This window comes from Argopecten irradians, chromosome 10 (genome assembly GCF_041381155.1).
Source record: "Argopecten irradians isolate NY chromosome 10, Ai_NY, whole genome shotgun sequence".
NCBI lineage: Eukaryota > Metazoa > Mollusca > Bivalvia > Pectinida > Pectinidae > Argopecten > Argopecten irradians.
The window spans coordinates 17,045,046-17,066,696 of NC_091143.1; the positions used below are offsets into that span (position 1 = coordinate 17,045,046).

The following is a 21,651-nucleotide window of genomic DNA, read 5'->3' on the forward strand; positions in this document are numbered from 1 at the left end:
AATGCATAGAAAACAATTAAAACAGCGAATGTCGCCTTAATTAAGGTCCCGTGACACTTTTGTGTTGACATTTGGTTTCTGCATTCGAAACTTTGGCTCTATTGCAGATTACCAGTTAATTGTAAACACGCCTCTTGTGTTTGTAGAGGAAATGGTTTACGGTAATGTTACTCTGTCTTAATCAAGTGTCGTATCTGGTTGCTAGTAAGTTATGGATTGTACTAGGTCATAGAATCAGCTAACAGAACATTCGTTTACTCAAACTTTCATTTAACTCACAGTTTTTAATTTGTGTTGTTTGTTTCCAACGACACTATATGTTCACATTAGCATAATCATTAGTGTTCAAACAAAGGTTGAATAATTCAATTTGGTCTTGTATACCATGTCCATGCACAGGTGGTAACGTCTCTATAAAGATGACTTAGGAATAATGTATTTCTTCACGTTGCAGTATCTTTTTTTAACCAAACTGGTAACATGTCTAATTCCCACTAACTTCTGGTCTCTATATCTGATCAAACTGCTCTCCTCAATGTAAGCCTTAACCTGACGGAAACTTGTATCTTTTTCACGACCAAGCTACTTCCCTTATTTCTCTTATTCGATAAACAACCATCTTTCCTACTTCCTCTGGTGATCTGTCAATTTAGATATTCATAGTTTCCTATCAAATAATACACCCCTTACTTCCCCATAGTTGACTACCACGCCCTTCTATTCACCCATTGATTAGTCATTTGAATATATCATTGCCTCATGCTTGTCCATTACGCCTATCATTTGCTAACAAATTGGCCATCAAGACTTCCTATTGGTATTGGGTCTGTCCATCCATGTCCGTATCCTTACCTTATCGATAACCATCCACTCCTTACCCCAAATTGGTCTCTGTGTCGCTCTACGTTTTACCTACCAGAAATTGGTTAACCATACCCAATTCTTTTCGCAATGAGCACCAGACATGCCCATAAAATATTATTTGCCCCCCTAAATGACCACGGTGACCATTGCTCTTGTTTAACCAAAGGCCATCAAGTCCACACGTTTCAAGCACATCCTGTTTTCCCCAAAATCAACAATTATGTCCCTGACATTGCTCCATGATTGGCTATTACAATGTTCCTATTCTTTACCTGAACTCATTCTTCCCCTATCAAGTCGATCATCTTGTCCCAAGACGGACATACTTCTTTGTCCCTTTCCTTTAATGGTTTTGGCATTTCTAGTACCAGAGTGAAGCCTTATCGCGTACTGAACAAACCACTAAATAAGGTTAACACCTCTTTGAAATAGACTGCTGCCAATACCAGATACTATACAATGTTGTAGTTACATCTCTCTCTTCCATTTCAGATAAGACTGCATTCGGGCTATTGTTGATAAATCAGACCACAAAATAATGCCGGTTGACGTGGTTTCCTAAGTTAATCTCAAAGGTAAGTAATGTTGGTCAAACTGTGATACTTAATTAACAATGTCAAGCAAAACGTGGAGACCATTCCTAAAGCCAACAATCATGGAGGGATTTACCCTCATTAAACCATTACCGGCCACTAACAAGACGTTATGATTTATTAATTTGGGGATGTAGATATTGACGTCATAATGGCGAGTGCCCTGTAGAGGACAGATACTCTATGCGTTATCGATTTCAAACTCACCTCACCAGGTCGTGACGAGAAATTGATCCCTCAATCAGCCCTAGGACAGGAGTATGTCCTTTACCAGGTCGTGACGAGAAATTGATCCCTCAATCAGCCTAGGACAGGAGTATTCCTTACAGTCGTGACGAGAAATTGATCCAGCCCTAGGACAGGAGTATGTCCTTTACCAGGTCGTGACGAGAAATTGACCATCCTCATCCCTGGAGTATGTCACCCTCTTTACCAGGGTCGAGAAATTGATCCCTCAATCACCCAGGACAGGAGTTTGTCCTTCTCTATTTATATAATACAGGCTGCAAGTGTCGGGTCACTGGGGCCATGTGGAGCTATTGTACTTTCTCATCATGACACCTTTTCAATCAATTTTACCGCACGCAATAAATGTTTACAAAAACACATTGATGAATTGGGAGAATTACGCAATGTGAAATTTATATTGTACATGCTTAATATAGTTTGTAAACAAAATATGAACAGCATGTTCAGGATAACTTTTAACATTAATTAAGATTAGTTTGGTATTCTACGTCATATTAACAGTCTGGGTAATTTGAAAACCACGACAAGTAATAAAATCCTTGTAACTATCGCGTTACACTCGAACTCATGACCCAAGAATGCAAAGCTATTCTGATAAACTCCAATATGTTACGACTACCGCGTGCGTTATTGTGTAAAATAAAGATTTGTAGTTTAACTGTTTAATCAGGATCAGGATTATACTTCACAATATCGTGAAATTCATCAATTTCTAAGGGACTCTTTTTTCACCATGAAATCGTTACGCCATCGTATCAGCCAATCAGATGCGCCGTTACAAACGGCAATGTCATATTTTGATATTATGGGATGCTTTCTTGAAAATTAGCATATACAAATTCTGTACAAGCAAGATGGAATTATAAAAATCATAATCAATTGTTTTGCTCCGAATTATTGTACGTGACGCCATTGGACCTGTGTTCCAAACTGGTTATTTGGCAGTCCTTTATTTGATCGTCCTTATGTCCAAAACAAAACGTTTATGGATTGTTTTTCGAATATCTGCCATAACAAATATGATTTTAAGACTTTTATTATGTGGGTGGCGATACAATCAGCTGGTGACGAGGCGCAGTTTATCCCGATATGATTGATAGAATTCTGTCTCGAGACGACCAAACGTCACCACGACGGAAGGCAAACAGAAGTTACTCTTCAATTATGATGCCGGTCTTCTTTTATACAGTAACAACTCTGAAAGAACAGGTTTTATTACAGACGGATTCAAAATTGTCATAAATGACTGAGTATCAATAGATGGAAGACACAGATACATGCATTTGTTTAGATTAATGTAACATGATATGACTTCTTGAAAACCAGATTAAACTACACAAGCCGTTAGCAGTGTCAAGAGATATCTGGACTTGATATGAATGTCTGCAAACAATTATCCTCTTTTGCTTATATGTAATTCTTTACGTGTTTCCAACAAAAAAATTGTTATTTCGAATATATAATCCCTAATTGATAAAACCATGGTACCTGAGGGGTTCCGGAAACTGGTAGTGACGTAGAAGCACGCGCGCCGAGTTATTGCGCGTGACTCCCGGTTGGCCGCTGTTAAACCAATTTTCCATCACATTTGTCAGCGGTAATAGATAGAATACCATGTAAAGTCGTGTATCTGACATAATTTACCCTTGGTATAAAAGTGCGCGTGACAGAGCCCGATCAATCACATCATCTACACCTACGTTTAATGGATATTTCAATTGTTTGTGCTGAGATTATAATTTTAATACGTTTTTCTTTTCGCAATTTATTGTTTAACAATCTTAAGCTGCACCGAATCGTTTTGGGGCCCTTTCTACATCAGGATATGTCACAATGCAGGTTACATTTCAGTTCACTAGAATTCAGATTTATCATCCTAAAGCTGCTATTAACGTCCTGTTTTATGTTTTATACAACTTATACGATATAATATTAATAGATTATCTTGCCCCAGACAGGATATCCACATTTTTACCGGTGTGAGATTTTTGTTTCTTTCACCCCGGACAGGGATATCCACAGTTTTACCGGTGTGAGATTTTTCTTTCTCTCACCCGGACAGGGATATCCACAGTTTTACCGGTGTGAGATTTTTCTATTTCACCCTAGGGTAAAGACAGGCTACACGATAGTGATAGTATTATAACTTCACGACAATGAAATGACGTCACAAAGACGGAGAAGACGGCAACTAATTGAGGTCACCTCATCCTCGCTTGCATATTTATATATATGTATAAGTGACCCGTTTATAAGAGACACAAAGTGGTGCACATGGTAAGAGAAAAAGAATCATTCACCCTCTTTGGGGTGAGACAGGAGATCTCAACCCTCATGATAAGATTCTTTAGCTGTCAAACACTCGGCACAGCCTCGTGTTTGACAACTAAAGAATCTTACCGCTCGGGTTGCGATTATCCTGTCTCACCCCAAAGGGGGTGAAAGATTCTATTAATCTCACCCTATGATAAAGACAGCCTACATAAGATCTTTACACGTGCCAAACAATGGTAAGACGTCACGACAACAGTATCATGACGTCGCGGTAATAGTATTATCACGTCACGACAACAATGAAATGACGTCACAAAGACGGCGAAGACGGCGACATATTGAGCTCACGTCAACCTCGCTTGCATAAGTGACACTTTTTTAAAGACACAAAGTGGTGCACGGGTAAGAGAAAAAGAATCATTCACCCTCTTTGAGGTGAGACAGGAGATCTCAACCCTCGGGATAAGATTCTTAAGCTGTCAAACACTCGGCACAGCCTCGTGTTTGACAACTTAGGAATCTTGCCCCTCGGGTTGAGATTCTCTTGTCTCACCCCAAAGGGGGTGAAAGATTCTATTAGTGTTGATGCATCGTTCAGTGTAGGTCTTGATAGTTTCACAAAATATGAAAAACGCATTTACCAAAGTCTTATACTTTACTGTCTTTTTATTTGATTTTAAAAGTCTTATTGTATATATTAAGAATGTACCAGGTTTAAATGATGATGAAAACCACCGGCAACATAAGTAAAGTCACTTGTCAATTGTTATTGTCAACCCATTTGTGATTTCTCACTTTTATATAGAGTTAACTACATTAATTCTCTTCTGAGTGAAACGAAGGGAAATAACTCTAATATATCAAAATGTGGTTTCTAAGCCATACAGTGTCAAGTCCCATTTGACATTATCTTTCAATGAGACGACCCTTTATAACTATGGTCACTCTAACCATAGTCAGTAAAATACTTGAAGAACTAAGAGTTTGCTTGATTACAACCAAACGTTGTCTCCCTTGCTATCTTAATGCAGGTGGCCAATAACGTCTCCTTTTTTGACTTACGACCTTTTGCTCCATTTGAAAATGACCTACACATGTCTTTACATTGCACTGGATATATCATCTAGTGCTGATTCAGAAACATCAGTTACTAATCATTACAGTTCATGTTTGAAAGTACGCTTTTGGGAATACAATTAGTTTTTGGCTTTCACACTCCATGGCTGTAACTCACTGAAGTTGATCTTTTCACTATACTGAAAGTGTATATAGGTCAAGCTCATGTAAAACGTTCTATCAGGACCCTGCCAGGCAATAAACTATAATTGGGTTTACGACACCTTAAGTCCTAGCCAATAAAATGGTTGTAAATTCTCCGAGGATAGAGCTATCGAGTTAGGGGTTTAACCCTTTAACTAAATAACTGAACGAGTAGCGATCCGGCGTCAAATCATAAATTATTGATAGACATCTTTGTCATTGTTACTACAAATTCTACACAAAAGACAGTCAAGTGATGTTTGACCGGCATTGTTTAACTTTACCGCAGTTTCTGATACTTCTACTTTATAAATGACTGCGTGTTGATTTTAAGCATACGGACACAAACTGTAGTAATACCACAAGGGCATTGATAATTAATGATAGGGACTTTGTTCGAACACAACATGACGCGATGGCAATTCAATTAAATTGCAAATATAGTTAAATGAACACCCTCCAGAGAATGGCGCATCCGATGTACTGTGTATTAGAAGGCTGGAACCTTTTATAATCTTAAAAGAATAAATCATGAAGCTATATGCCCCCTCCCTATACGAAAGATTACACAATTCACGTACTTCGTATCATCAGACACATTATTCAGATAGTTCGATCGGGCGTTGCGTGTAACTATGGTGTCTGAATGCAAATCTTCACATATTTGACCAAACCAGCCACAGAGGTCTGGTTCGGCTACTAATTGTCGACATAATCGAAGAAATCCATATTCCCTACACTACTTAAGTATGTAGATGTATACAGATATGTGGGGGTGAAGTAAAATGACAAACGAGCACAGCAACAGTGGATATCTCTGTACCATGACAATAAAATCAACCAACCGTCACAATAACCTACGCATTCTCATTTCAAGGTCGATATTTGATCTCTGTAATATCACCGTTATTATTATCCTTGAAATTGTGATACCATTTTGTTGATATCGCTGATGTAACTTCATTTGTCGGCCTCGGTAGTATGACGTTGTTTGTTGACCTCTGTTATGTGACGTCATTTGTCGACCTCGGTAACATGACGTCGTTTGTTGACCTTATTGATATGACGTCTTTTGTTGACGTCTGTGACAGTACGTTAGTTGTTGACCTGGTGATGTGGTCGCGTAATGTGACGTCTGTAGTTGATCTGAGAAAGAATCCGTGACCGTTTGAACTGAAGCGTCAATTTAAAATGACAAAAAAGGTGAAATTGATCTCGAAAAGTTCACGTCTACATTTGACAATGTGTCAAAGTGTTGTAGAGAGTTGACCTACATTTTAGACATAATACGGCACTTTGACCTCTGTGAAGTGACGTCACTTGTTGATCTTGATAATGAGACGTCAGTCGTTGGCCACAGTAGTGCGAGTGTGACGTCATATCTGGGTTATTTCTGTAAGATGACGTCGGTAGCTGATCTTGTGAGGACCATGTAATCAATCCACAGTCTAGTTTCGTTGTTATGGGGTGATAACAAGTGTCTTGAATGTAAAACGTAACAGCTGTATAGATGTATGGTTGTAGTTTATCTTGTAAGTAATTATTGTGTTATAACGATTGACTTTCCTTGAGTAAGATATATCTTTGTATTGGGACCTTAATTCTATCAAACATTCCTAACATTGTACAACAATTCAAGTCTGCTCATAACATCGATTTCTTTTAAAGGCAATCATCGGTATTCTATCATGTGCAAATGTTCCTAGTCGAACGCGCTGAACTATGAGAGCACGTGTATTGTAAGTGTAAATCGAACGCGATGTTACGAACCGAGATTGTTTTGTAAAGAGTTCCTATCTACACCTTTATTATATAAACGCCGCTTTATTAAATCTCATCACGCGACTGTCGTTTATAACTGGGTTTAGTAGGATGATATTATTTGAATGTGTAGGGAGTTGTTATAGCATATCAGGACGTAAAGCTCGGGACGTGTAAACACGAGTCACGTGGTACGGCGACAGTCGCCTAGGACAGGGTCTGGGTGCAGCAACAGATTCAGCTCACTGGTCATAGTTTATCGGAGTTATCGACTGAACACGCGGCACTTCATAGATATATTATTGAAAATCAGTACACAGCATTGTGATCGTCTCGGTGGAAGTATAAAATAGAGCTAATCGAATGCACCCTGACATAGTGTTCAACTGTCTGGACAATCGGATATAACATACATGGTTTCTGAATTGGCTACGATTGTTCAGGTAAGACTTTTTCTTGTTAATTATAAGATATTATCTTAGGATTATACAACTTTTGCAGCTGTGTTCATACATAGTCGATATGCGTTTTTATGTCCCTGCATTTTTATGTCTTTACGGTATAGAGCAGTTGGCTAGTTTGTGATTAATGATTTATGACATGAAGAGAGGAGAATTGATTTTGACCTCCAACATGGGGCGAAACTTTGACTGTCAATAAGATGTTGAAAAAACTACACAACTAAATCAGAAACCGTTTTTGATTGGTTTTCACAAACAGGAACTCGTGCTTCCATTTGTGTGTGTGTGTGTTTACAACTGAAATACTTGTAAAACAAAAAAAGACATGTGTTAGGTTTTTTTCGTTATAGGTTCATTATTTCCTGTGCGATATAAATCTTTGTTAGGATTGGCGTATAACGAGCTCCCGTTTCTTCTCTATCAGGTAATTAACTTATCTACAGGCTTACTGTCAACACTGCAGGATGAGCGGCAGATGGAATGCCATTCTATCGCCTTATGTTTGTAATACGGCCTATAACACAAACCTTTGATTGGCATCGGAAACAAAAATCTGACAATTTCAAATTGAGTTCAACAAATTATTTATAATAGTTGCGAAAGCATGACGTCACGGCGTTGAAAACAAGCATTGTGGGTTCTGGACCGGAGGATCATTTTCAGGCTTTTAAGTTTATGTGACGCAAACGGTTTGACAAATGCATATCGTATAACACAGTGGTTCGTTTGTGAAACGATATCGGACCTAGCGATTTTATGTTGTTTTTGAAATACCTTAGCGAAGCATTGCAAGGGCTGTTTTTACATGCCCGTTTTTATTATATGACATTTCGATTTTGAGGAGCCGGCTTGTCTACATAAACGGTCCAAATTTTATGTTCATTGTACACAAACTGCATTACAGTCAACCCTGTATATAAAGGACACCCAAAGGTCAGTTAAAAATGTCCTTTATAGGGAGATGTCCTTTACAAAGTGGTAAAACGTAGACAATTTCAACAAATGAGATTGAAGATTTATTATAGACAGGTGTCCTTTACACAGAGAATAAGATCGATGGGTATGTACTTTATACAGAGGTGTCCTTTACAGCAGGTTTCACTTATTTATAACATGATGAATACACGACTCCTTAATGAACATGTTCGGATAAATTTTCTAATATAAGATCGTGACATGAAATGGCTATCATTTAGATGGTGGAAACATGTTCATTTTAAATTGTATTGCTTTAGGTAAAATAGTTACCTGGTTGCAAATGTATACACGTACATGAACATTAATGATTTTGTGATGTAAATATACCTGTTTTATATCGCTTGTTTTTATAGAGCAAGCCAGATAGACTCTCGGCGCTATTAACAGATGACACGTTACTTAATCTTACTTACTGCAGATTTTACTTCCATTTTAAATTCTTTAAATTGATTTTTTTAGTTCGAAGTTTTCACCTTGTGATTTTATTAGGTTTTAATTGTGTACTTTAACTGAACTTGATTGGTTTATTGCCGCAGGGGTGTTGTTATGGGTTGTGCACATGTTACAGTGTGTTACTAAACCGTAAGTCAATACGGCAAGGTATGCGCACCATTTACGTTATATGCATGTATATATATTCGTCTGCTTGATGTTATGTTTTTACATATTTTACCATAGATGAGCTAAAAAACTAGTTAAAATGCCAAACTTCCCAGGATTGCTATGGCTGATTTGCAAGTTGTCCGATGGTTAAGGTGTCTGACATTCTGAGGCCAGCTCTCCTTCTCTAGTCTACAGTGGCTCAATGGTTAAGGTGTCCGACATTCTGAGGCCAGCTCTCCTTCTCTAGTCTACAGTGGCTCATTGGTTAAGGTGTCTGACATTCTGAGGCCAGCTCTCCTTCTCTAGTCTACAGTGGCTCATTGGTTAAGGTGTCTGACATTCTGAGGCCAGCTCTCCTTCTCTAGTCTACAGTGGCTCATTGGTTAAGGTGTCTGACATTCTGAGGCCAGCTCTCCTTCTCTAGTCTACAGTGGCTCATTGGTTAAGGTGTCTGACATTCTGAGGCCAGCTCTCCTTCTCTAGTCTACAGTGGCTCATTGGTTAAGGTGTCTGACATTCTGAGGCCAGCTCTCCTTCTCTAGTCTACAGTGGCTCATTGGTTAAGGTGTCCGACATTCTGAGGCCGGCTCTTCTTCTTAAGTCTACAGTGGCTGGTTAAGGTGTCCGACTTTCTGCAGCCTGTCGCTAGTTTTTTTATCCGAAACAAATTCTTTTGTCCGATATTGTCCACTATAAAAAAACGCCATGCCTTCGAGTACGATTTGTTATGAACAGAACCCTTACCTAGCCAAATCATCAATAGTTTTTCATACTTGGTGCATGAGAACGTATTTGCCTAGTAGTGTAGGAAAGCTCATATATATTTTTCTCTTCTTTTTTATTTACGCTCACATGATTCTTTTGTTCAAGTACTCAAAAAACGAAGAATACAAATCATTGTCCTATTTGACATTACCAACATTTATACATGTTTCTTCAGTCTTGTTCAATGTTATTTTTGCTTGATGCACACCCTTTAATTACATGTCCTTGACTTGAGAACAAACTAATGTGAATAATATATCTTAATATTGGACCAAATTTCTCTGTACAACATTATAAATCCCTCAGTCTAACCGGCCCAGCATGAATGACAGTAAATTACAACATCTCGCCTGTTTAATGTAAATAACGCGTCGTCTGTCAGTGAGAAAGAGAGACTTAATGACTGTGTAATGGTTGAATTATCAAAAGAAAATGGCTTATTGAATTGAACGGATGCTATTTACACATACAGCCTGGGAATGGCGTTCAAACACGCTACAGCTGACGACATTGAAATAATTTAAATGGTTTCAATGAGACTTGATTTTAAGTTTTTCAATATGACACGTCTGATCTCTAAAGGAGTTGAATGAAGCGAAAAGTATATTGTTTATACAGAGTGCCTAGGTTTATATCGTCTGTCACAGATCTATAGGGCATAGTGAAAGGCATTGATTAGTATACATACAGTTGCATAACTTAACCAAAACGGTTTTAGATTCTTAAAATTTAACTGTAAAATTAATTTGATAATTTTGTAGAGTCCCAAAAGTAATAATCTTTTTGTTAATGCTAAACTTATCATCATTATCTAAACAATTTTGAAAGATGAATTAAACGTTAATTTCCATAACGAGAAATATTTTATGTTTCCGGCGACGTCTTAATTACATACCACACAGAAGTTGACTATCAGATGCGACAAAACAACGATTTACACAGAGAATATTACTTGTTTTGGTAATGTATTTTGTATTCATAAAAGGTCATGAATATAAATATTCTGACGTTAATTTGATAAAGATGAACTTTAATTTTATATTTCTGAAACGTATTGGTGATGATGAGAGGCCGTACTCATTAACTCCACATATTTTGTCGCGAAACAAAAATAGATGTAGTCACTATTATTATGACAGTTTTTATTATTCGTTATCATAAAAATGTAAATCCAGCTACTACTGTCAACATATCTATATTTATCCTACGAATGTTTTCTAAAATGGAATGTAAACACTAAACAAGGCAAAAACATTTTCTGAATAGTGAATATGAAAACATTTTATTAATCATTTCATAAAAATGTGATGAGATAATTTCCCTGAGAAATTAGACAGCTTGGCTTCCATGGACTGCAGTAATACGCGGTTATTAAGAACATACTAAAGAACTTACAACGAATTCATGGTTATAAAGTAGTTATATTCATTCCCCGTCAATGTTCCTGTACTCTTTAACGAACGATATATGCTTTTAACGAAGTTATTTTTGTGGTCCCAGAGGTTTGTTTTAACCGTGTTTTACTGCATTAAACCACGTTCACTTACATGTGGCGTCGAAGAAAAGCCAGAGTAACCGGGGAAGAAGCACCGTCCGACGTACCACAGGTACAATGTATATGATATCTGCCATATGTGGGCTTCGACCATATGATTGAGCGAAACAAGGATGGAATTTCAAACATGCTTACCACTCGCCCGCTACCGCCTCTGCAAAGAATTTGTTTGTTAAATATTGCAATTCTCAGTGACATTGATATGCATATTATAAAATGATGAACGTCAGATATCTAATTACAGTATTATACACATTTTTGCTGTGAAAAGGAACACCAGCGGTTATCTACCTCTTTGCGCGGATATTAGAGTTAAGATAATGGTTCCAAATGGCTTGCGCGACTTGAATATTGTCACGGAGATTATCCATTTATCCAAAAAGGTTACGTGTTTGGAATGTTAATTGTAATAGATTTCAACAGGATGCCGGATATTAATTTACCAACGAAATTGATTAGGTTGAAGTTATATTAAAAAAGGGGGAACAAAATTGATACATAGACTCAATTTTAATAAAATATAAATGATATAATATGGTTTTTATGATAATACATTATCTCAAGTCATTGTCCAGAATGTATTGCAAGCGGGCGTCCATCGTTAGAAGTTTTTAAACTTTACTCGAACTAATGACCTGGATATTCCAATTTAACATGGTATAAGGCAGAAGGTTAAACTGTATTTTTTGTTAAAGGTCTATTTTTGAGTGAGCAGTAAGCTCCAATCCTCAGCTTTCACTGGTATTTGATTCATAGATACAAAAAATTACCTGTAGGTTACATCATTCCTGTTCCTTTCTTATTTCTTATAAAATAATAATAAATCTTATATATAATTTTAAACGTAATCTTGACATTTAATGAGCTGGAATGATGGAAAATATGTTGTTTTTAATTAATCAAGCAACTGACAAAATAATCAGAATAAAATGTGATGAAATGTGTAGAAAGGACACAATTTGACACTCCACATGAATCACATTCCAGTACCTCTTGCTTAGAGGGATACTATCGTCACGAAAACGTAAATTTATTTTGATCTTCAATATCAGCAACCAATATCACATACAAATCACGCTAATTGAGTTTATAGCAAGAGTTTGATTCTAATAAGCTGAAAATTGAAAAAAGTATAACATTTTCAAATTTGTTAACAGGTCATTTTCCGCGGACACACAATATTTTACATTAAATACGCAATTTGAACGAGTAAGCCGTTCATTATATCTCCAAAAATAAGACTTCTGACTGAAATATGAACATTGAAAGGTTATAAACTTTAATTAAATTTTGCAGCCTATCCTACAGAATATCTATGAGCCCATCATCTGTGGATGTCTGTATTGACTCAAATTGCAATAGATTGTCAAGTGATCATTGATCATGAACACACACTCGACTGTAACATCTCCTTTTATCCTGACAAATGATATAGTGGTGACATCAAATGGAAGACAAATCTATTTTTCGTCATTATTCAACATAATGACATTCAGGAGCACATTACTTCACAACATTATGTTGCTTTTCCGTCTTGTCGCATGATCATGGATCGAACGAGCACAATACCTGCAATTAACCGGAAGTGCATCTGGGCAGCGTTCGGCAAGGTCTTCTGCATTCGATTAAAAATGTCAATACATCTACATATAAATTGATACTATATCAATCAATTCAGTATGATGTTTTCCGCTCATACACCATACGCTGAATTTATCGCCATTTTGCTTATATTCGCAAATGTTCAGCCACTACATGAAGATGAAACGCTCGGGATATTTATAACGTAGATTCTTGTATTTCGATAGGTTTCTAAAGGTCGACTGTAGGGGAGCTAATGTTGTCACCCCGGCGTCGGCGTCAGCGTTGGCGTCCCATTTCACGTTAAAGTTTTTGAGCAAGTTTCTGTTTCGTCAATTGTTTAAGCTTAAGTCATCATAAATGTTTATGATTTTATTTTCCTAATGTGTATGGATGCTGAACGTGATAATACAACCAATTTGGGGCCCTTTAGTTTTTTTTTTGAGTCTGTTAATTTGTCATATATCTATGTTAAAGTTTTAAAGCAAGTTTCTATTTAGGGATTTAAAAAAAAATTATACTGCAAAAGAAGACATTTCAACTTCGTTGGAGGCAAAATAATATAGACTCAGGGCACTGCTTGATATTTTTAAATAGTAAATACTTGAACATCAACTTCTTCTGAATAGGCGAGCTTTGCAGTTCTTGTCTAACATAGCAGTCAACATTCAAAACACTTTTCCTGAGGTATTGGGACCGACCAGACGAACTCTTTTCCGAGAAACCGACAGAAGACCTCTCGGGGAAACAGTTCATCGGTCGGTCCCGTCTTTCGACCTCGCAGGAAACAGTTTATCAGATTAGCACCAACTTCTCGAGCAAAATAGTTTTTAATGTTGACCGATATGCCATGAAGCAACTGTTCATTGTATATAAGTTAATGTTACGGACACCCAACTGTGCAAAGTATTCGCGGAGACTGTTTCCTGGTTATATTCATTTTTAAGGTTTTACCATTAGCGGAGTGTTGATCTGCTAACTTCTGTGTAATTTAGGCGGGTTTTCATTTATCAATCACGCGGGTTTACATTTCACTAACGACATTTTTACCTGACGATATTTCCTTGACTAAGTGGTCTTCAATCATGTTATCCCGGAAAACCTTGTCTAAACAAATAACAAAAAGGAGACAAAAAAAAAACATTTTAAGTTCAGTGTTTGTATATATATTTAGAATATAGAATCACGTTTTCCTGGCTATCTCGAAAGGAAATATTTCAAAAAGACGTTATACTAATTTTAATGCTATCATTACCTAAACGACGAGGTGAGCTGCGAAGAAGTACTACCGAGCCTTATACTACCGAGCCTTATAATTTACACACTTCTGAACTTTGATTGCATCGATTTGAATAAAGTTCAGATGACATGAAAATTGTTTGTGTATAAAAGATATATTAGAACGTTCAGTAGATGAGATTGAATTAAATTGACACTCAGTTTTCGTTTCCGAATAGTTAACCAAGCCATTTAGCTAAGGTAAATGTAAAATGTTTCTGGTTAATAAACGGTGACATTTTTTTCACCTGTTTGAAGGTTTTCCTTTTCTATGTTAGTGTATGTATTTAGAATATAATATCAAGTGTTTAGCAGAATAAACTGTAATCAAATTGTCCGTCTGGTAGTGGTAGACTGGTGCAAAGCAATGTGTTTTGACATGAATCTTTCCCTTCTGAACAATTTGGTCCGCTTTGACAAAAGCTTTAATTTAGTGCCTAAATTTCCCCAATCTGCGTTTTTTTCGATAGACAATGCATTACTCTCTCTAGTTTTCACGTCTTTAAGATAGATCAGTGCTCGGACCACAGTGATGTTCAATTACAAATGCATTGCTCAAGTTAAGTCAATCTTATGACAAGTCTGATATATTTTATTATTATTAAATGAATTTTCAATAATGCATCAAAGCGATTTAATGTATTTTTCATAGCAAGATATTAGAAAAATATAACGATTTAAAATGACTGATGAGTTTTATTATGTATTTTGATGATTTTGTGAGCGCCGAAGGCGCGAAATTTTGGTGTTTGGGGGATCCGGGGGGAAAAATTGTACGATTTAGAATGTGTGATTTAGTGATTTTGGTGTTTGGGGGAGGGGGGGGGGGCGCTTGGGGGACTCCCCCAGGAAAAAAATACGATTTAGAATGGCTGAGATGAGTTTTACGATGTTTTTTGACGAATTTGCGAGCGCCGAAGACGCAAGATTTTGTTGTCTGGGTGGGGGGTGGGGGTTGGGGGTTAAAATATTACGATTTGGAATGGCTGAGATGAGTTTTACAATGTATTTTGATGATTTTAAAGCGTTCTTTACACGGTAATTTTTCGATTTAAAGTTACCTGCATTTAGAAATAATTATTGTGAGTGTCGTAATACCATTATACAACCCAGCTCGATCTGAACATACCGGATTCACACCATCGGCACATTGTTGTGTAACTCAAAATAATAATGAATTGATTGTCTTGTTTAGACATATAAATAAATTGATCTTTTAAGAAGCACTTTTTGAAATAGTGAAATCCCTTGATAGACATTTTTAGTCTCGTTCTTGTGTATTGAATTTTCATTATGAAAGGTTTGCACATTACGTATGTGCTTGAACGTTTTAGGAAACGCGCCGCTGCGCAGCGGAAAATTTTAAGAAATAAAATACAAAGATGTGCAGGAGGACCCTTTAAATGTTTTGTTCTGTTGTTTAAAAAATAGATTTTGTGTGCAATTAAAATCCCACCAGCATCTTGCATTGTTTTAATCAAGTTTGTACTTTCAATCTAAACATGTATGGACATACATTGTAATATCATTTCAATAACACCTTTACCATTATTTCCTATACTAAAACAACCTTCAGACAGTTCGTGTGAAGACCAGCACATCATCCAAGTTGATAAGAAACTGTTAATGGCATTGGCGCCTTACTGTGTCATTATAAGACAAAGCGCGTGCAGTACCCCTATCTGTCAGGCACGTGGTGGTGACACGCGGCCAGCATTTTGTTTACAAGGTTCCTTATCCACTCCATATACGACCCACCGATATATCTCCCCAGCACGAGATAGCTGTTGTTCGAACACAGGGATGTTAGGTCTGTACAGAGCTAGGTTTTTGCTTTTAGTGATGTCAAATTACTGCTTTGTTAACTACAGTTCCGCCACAGCGGTTCCCATCATTGTCTGTCGACAACATAGAGACCAATGATTGACTGGAAGTGCTCTGTGCGATGTATTCTTTCCCATTTAATGATTTGCTTGATCTTTGCTTGGTCACGCTGGAAACCATGCATGCTGGGTAGATGAGTAGTTTCGTAACATTTCGACCATACAGTTGACGAATTCATCAAATCGACGACAGCAGTACTCTGATGAAAGAATCTACCTATTTTTCGTGTCGCTTTGCGATCAATACTTTTTAGTGCCTTGACGGGTAGAGGGCCTAGCCTTGATACCCAGACCTATGTATGATATCATTACACCGAGCCAGACTTGACAATATAGACGGAACCGGTCACATTTGGAACGGCTTTTGACGAGACGACCTTGTTTTACCAAAAAAGAAGTTGTGTTTGGAAATAGACGGACTTGTCATAATAGCCGTTTTTATACGAAGAATGATGCATGCCTGTAAACGACTTTTCGAAAATCTTGTTCGACCAAATTTCGCAGGTTTTTATATTCCGAGACTTGTATAACCTTCTGAGAGCGCCTTCGTCATACCGAGATATCGAAATTCTTCACATCGAGATATCGAACAGTTGATCGCGAGAGCACCAAATAGATGAACTACATGTAGTTGTACACGAGAACCCCCACCAGCTTGACTTCATACTCGATACTGCTCATTGATATTTTATCCACATTGTATGTTGAACTAAGAATTGCCTATAACGCCCGCGGTCACCTTCCATCGTTGCAGAGTTGCCGTACTAGAATTAATAATAAAAACCAGAAGACTTGGCCTTTAGAACTGGTGTCATTCCGAGGTTTTGACCTTTCGGCGATATCATAAAACCTTTGCAGCCTTATGAACAGCATTGTAAGTGTATTTTATATGGGAAACTTCTCCCTTGATGTTTTGATAGGATAGAATAATTCACATCTATTCGCTCAGTAATTACTAATTGATTTTTCATTGTTCCTTAATCTGTATAAATCATATTCGCTCATATGGTTTATGGCTCATCAGGTTTATGAAGCTTTTATTTGCATTAATATGTACACAATGACGAAAATCGTTGTGTATAAACTGTATTGTTTTAATTATTGCTATTGAATCACAAATACAAAGTTTGTTTTTTTAATCATACATATTACCACTCTTACTCCATTGGGTAACCGTGAATATCTCAACCCACGAAATTACTCCACATCACAAAAGAAAGTATACACAAATAACATATTGTATGTATTATTGACATTATCTGTAGTAGCTAACCGTTTTTGTTAGTGTAGAACGTCTATAAAGTGTAAAATTCCCCTAAATTTTTTGTTCAAATGTCATGAACAGCTGCCATCACAGTTGCGTGTTTGGTGCAACCAGTTCAAGAATCACACTTGCGGCCATTAAGGAGCTGAAGATGTGGCTATAAGAACCAACTCTACACATCATTTGTTATAATGTCCATGAATTATTTTGGATCATTCAAAGAGCTTTCGAATGTCCTTTGACACCGGCTGAAATGTCAGAGCCTGATTGAATACTATATAGCTAGTCCACATTAACTATTAACGCATTCAGTCATTGGCCCTTACTAGATTTTAAGAGAGAATTACAGAAAACATATCCATGCTTAAATTATTTATCAAAATTTGTCACGAGGTCCAGACGTTTTGTACAGATGCTGGATATGTTTGTTCCGGCGTGAGTTTGCTAAGCTGGATCTGTCTGAGTGGTTAGATTTGTAGCAACCCCGGGGGTGCAGACAGTTACGGAACATGTAAATGACATGCCCAGCATGTGATGTGAAATGTTAACTACCCCCGGGAGCTATCGATGAATTGTGTAATATTCTCAGAATATTCTCTTATCTTGTGATATTCCATGCTAAACGTTCCAATCTCAGGCTTCGCGATAAGGCTTAGATGGTCTTCAAATTTTCGAATTCCAGCCAAATGATTGTAGATAAAGCACTTCAGAAAATCCATGTGCATGATGTAAAGTTTCACAGAATGGTAAATTGTTTGACTAAAGGATAACCAGGAATAGATATTTTGTTAAAAGACCATTCCAAATTTCATTTATTATGACTCGGATTGAGGTTTTTACCATGTTTACTAACGTACACGCGTATTATTAAACGCAATATTCTCAAGCTTTTGGCAATGACACAAATCTTGTGTAATACACTTTTTTGTATCTTTCGTTTTTTAACTTTTATGATATTGTATAATTTTGATTGATTGATTTATTTCTGTTTTTTTTTTTCTTTTATTTATTTTGAATTGACCAACTTGCAGTAACCCTATGTACTAAGTTTCAAGCTGGGTGGAGAAAATCTAGTATTAGAATTTTACTGAGAAAATCGTATAAATTACTTAGAGTATGCTGGTTAGTATATGTGGGAAGCTCGGAGACTGTTGTAATAGTATTATTGATATGCTATCCACACAGAATCAGCAAATTTTCCCCTGTGCATGGCATTGTGTGTCGAGTGCTTAGAAGGAGCTGCTTACTTTGGTAATGACTTTATTATTACTGTATGGCTGACATTTGCAGACCCATTGTCCATATCTTCTGTTACGTGGAATCTACCAAAAGTCCAGACATGGTGGGCGACAATGTTAGGACATTTGGAAGTAAATATATACACAAGAGACAAATACATTACGAATTCCTCTAAAATTTATTAAAATAAATTGAGATGTTACTTGCAATGACATTTCTATATAGACCAAGTCAAAACACTTAGGGTCACATATTGTAAAACCTTGAAGTCGTCTTCTGGATAACTAAAATGTTACAGATCTGTCAAAGTAGTCAGGTTAATCATAGACTAGAAGGACTGGTAGTTCTTAATTTGGCGAGTGATTTTGTAGATTTAGATGAATGACTTGATCATATGCAGGGCCATAAAGGTCGAGTATGGTTAGTACAGATCAGTAGGTAGCAGATGATTTATTGGGGTCGTTTTCTATTTCTTCTTTTCCGAGGATGGAGTTTGTTTTAAATTTTTAAGGTCACCTGACCATAGGTCATGGCGACCTATTGCGATAGCCTTTTGTCCGTCGTCGTCCGTCGTGCGTCGTGCGTCGTTCGTCGTGCGTTAACTTTTTGTTGTGAACACGATAACTTGAGTAAATGTGAACCGAGATTGATGAAACTTTGTATGTAGCTTAATATTAACAAGATCTCGGACGAATTCGAGTTTCAGGGTTGCTGGGTCAAGTTCAAGGACACTGCTACTATTTTTAGAAAATCCCTATCAGCACTCTAGCGGCTTCATTCCTTGAGTGATTTTGATCACACTTCACACATAGACAAAGGATCATAATATCTCGGACAAGTTTGAGTGTGAAGATTGCCAGACTAAGGTCAAGGTCACTGTTACTATTTTTAGATAATTTCTTTGTCAGCACTCTAGCGGCTTCATTCCTTGAGTTTTTTTGATCAAACTCCACACAAATACAAAGGACTGGAAAAGTTTGAGTTTCAAGGTTGCAGGGTCAAGGTCAAGGTCACCGTTACTATTTTTAGAAAATCCTTTTCAGTGCTCTAGCGGCTTCATTCTTTGAGTGATTTTGATCAAACTTCACACAAACTTAAAGGACCATAATATTTTCGACAAGATACAGTTTCAGGATTACCAGGTCAAGGTCAAGGTTACTGTTACTATTTTTTAGGTCACCTGACCATACGTCATAGTGACCTACTGCAATAGCCTATTGTCCATCGTGCGTTAACTTTACTTTGTGAGCATGATGACTTGAGTAAATGTTAACCGAGGTTGATGAAACTTTGTATGTAGCCTTATATCAACAAGATTTCGTACGAGTTCAAAAATGGGAATTATTCGACAGTAACGTATAAGTTATTGCCCTCTGTTCTAATTTTATCATTGTGCTTGTGAACAAGATAACTTTGGTAAATGTGAACTGATTTTGATGAAACTCTGTATGTAGCCTTGTATCAACAAAATCTAGGATGAGTTTGAAAAAGGGAATTTTTCGAAGGTAACTATATTATAGAGTTCATGTCCTTTGTAATAATGCTATTATTGGACCTTGTGTTCTAAAGATATTGTGGTGCTTTATCAGAATTGTGAATTTTATAACTCTTGGCCTCTTTGTTTGCCCCTGGGGAGGAGGCTAAGTTTGCTATAGTTTATATTGAATACTTCTTGGGTATATTTTGTTTATTTTCTACTGGAAATTGTTCAAACTTTTGATTCACATTATAACCACAAGAGGACATTTTGCTATTATGTCATTTTGACCCTGTCTCATCCCCAAAGGCTGAGGGGTGGAGCCCAGTTGGGTCCAAATGGCTTAAATTTTTAGGTCACCTGACCATAGGATGATAAAATTAGAAAGAAAAATATCAACCATATGTCAGTTATGATAAATTGTTCCAGTATGCAAATTCATCCAAGACCTCATTGCATACAGAGTTTCATCAACATCAGTTCATATTTACTTCAGCTTCTGTGTTGAATACAGGAGGGGAAAAATTAACACACCATGTGTTAAAGTCCCTCATAGCCATTATGTTGGACCTTAAATGACAAATTACTATTGGATGTCAGGTGACCGTTAAGGCCCATGGGCCTCTTGTTAAAATATATTACAAGAATGTAAGTTTCATTTAATATGCGTTTCTTATTAAAGTCAATCGTAATGCTCTATAAACCATGGAGTATTTCCACTAAGGTACAATAAAGAAATATAAATGAACTTTTGCTGAACAATAACATTGACACAACCCATTTCATTTCACTTCACTGTGTACAGAAACCTATAATATTGAGATCAATTTCTTGACAATCGTATAAGGCTCGCAAAATAAATTGATTTTATTGCAGGGCCCCTACATCGCCCACGAGATTGACGGACACAGGTAAGATATTATGTGTATACAGTTAATACTCGAGGATATTAAGGTTTATTGGAAGTCGATGGTAAACAAATATCGTGCTGTTATTGCGTCCATTACTTGGTGAACGTGCAATGACCGTCCATTCAATGCGGCTTACTGCTTGGGCGTATTATCTGGTAAACTTACGATGTTAATACGAGAAGTTGGGGACAATAGGGTGCCATTTTGTAAACATTGAATCAAATTTACATCTCATTTGAAAATAATTCTCTATTGTTGTCTGTTGGCTGGTAGTTGTTATAACTGACGATATGGTGAGAAATCACAATACGTGTAGATCATTACAGGAAATACGGACAATCGATAGATATAATGAACGACGAAGTATTGATCTATGTTATTGGCCTGGCCAGTTCTAATACCTCGCGACCAACAGGAGATGCGATTCGGATGTTGTTATTCTTTTTAATTTCTGGTGAATTATGAATATCTTCATTTTGAAGATATGGTTCATTACAAATATAATTCATGATTTTAAAGCATTGTGAAAACTTTATTCACGTCTTTTAACATATTAGTTTTCTTAAAGATATTTTTAAAAAATATGGCAAATAGATATCCGAGATAATCGATCTTTGTTTGAAACGTTCAGCATTTTGTGATTTTGACTTAATTT

At 36.8% G+C, this 21,651-nt stretch overlaps 1 pseudogene; it reads left to right on the plus strand.

The window, feature by feature from the left end:
• The window catches only part of LOC138333274 (cAMP-dependent protein kinase type II regulatory subunit pseudogene), a 64,063-nt pseudogene that overhangs the window by 32,400 nt on the left and 10,012 nt on the right, over positions 1–21,651 (plus strand).